The sequence below is a fragment of the Octodon degus genome, unplaced genomic scaffold, assembly GCF_000260255.1.
Source record: "Octodon degus isolate 3935 unplaced genomic scaffold, OctDeg1.0 scaffold00343, whole genome shotgun sequence".
NCBI classification, from domain to species: domain Eukaryota; kingdom Metazoa; phylum Chordata; class Mammalia; order Rodentia; family Octodontidae; genus Octodon; species Octodon degus.
In genome coordinates, this window is record NW_004524919.1 from 732,055 (window position 1) to 733,283 (window position 1,229).

Consider the following 1,229-nt stretch of genomic DNA (forward strand, 5'->3'; position numbering starts at 1 on the left):
AAATAAATAAATAAATAAAATTTAAAAAAATATGCAAAACACATAGTTTGAAACAGAATCTCTAAATTCAGTTGTAGGGCCACTGCCTGGCAAGCACAGGATCCTGAGTTCAATTCCTGGTACCGCAAAAAAAAAAAAAAAAAAAAAAAATTGTAGGGCCACCACAAAAATATATTCAAGTTTATGACAGTTTGTGTTAAGAGAACAATTTCTCCAAGTGTGGTGGTGCCTTCGCACTAGGAAGACTGAGGCAAGAGGATCACTGAGATTTAGGAGAGCATCCTACACTTGGTAAGTTGTATGCCAACCTGCACTACATAGTGTGACAGTGTCTCAAAAAACAAATAAAACAACAATGATGTAATCATCGACATTGAGAACAGAACAGAACAGAAATCTCTGCCTGTGAAGTGGTGACAAGACTTTGTCATGTAACAGCAGATTTTGTGTTCAGTGAAGTTGGCAGAGGGAAGCCACTGATGGTATGAAATATGCACAAGAGTAAGGTCAAGGAAATTGTACCCCAGTTAGAAGGGGAGGTGGGAATGTGCTGAACAGGGGGCTCTGGGCTTTTCTTCTGACATCTTGTGCATGACCCAACATAACTGATTCCTCTGCTATTGAGAGAACAGGTCTAAGGACATGAAAATTTTCATTTGCATGATGCTAAGAAACTAAATGGAAGTTGCTAGAGAGAAAAATGATGACTGCTTTTCCCCTAGCACTAGTGGTTGAACCTAGGAAGAGCTGAGCTGCACTGCCAGCATTTTTAAGGTATTTGAGTGGATGCTAAGAAGTTCACCAGCTGGGTTTCCCTACTGCATGCCTGTGATCTCAGAATTCAGGAGGATGAGGCACATGGAGCACCACATGTTCATAGGATACATAGATGTAGGCCAATCTGACCAAAGTAAGGAGATTTATTTCAGGGTCAAATGATGTAGAGACAAGAAGTTTCCCAGACTGGAACCAAACACATGTCCCAAGACTAGCCATGGTGGCATGCATCAGTAATCCCAACATTATCGCATCTGAGACAGGAGAAAAACCATGAATTTGAGGCTGCCTTGGGCTACATAGTTCAAAACCAGCCTGAATGATGCAGTCAGACTGGTTGCTCAAAGGTTAAACAAACAATTCCTTTATGATCCTCCTGTCTCAAACTCCAAACTGCTTGCATTACAGACATGTGTGACCATCTGATTTTTTTTTTTTTTTTTTTTTTTTTT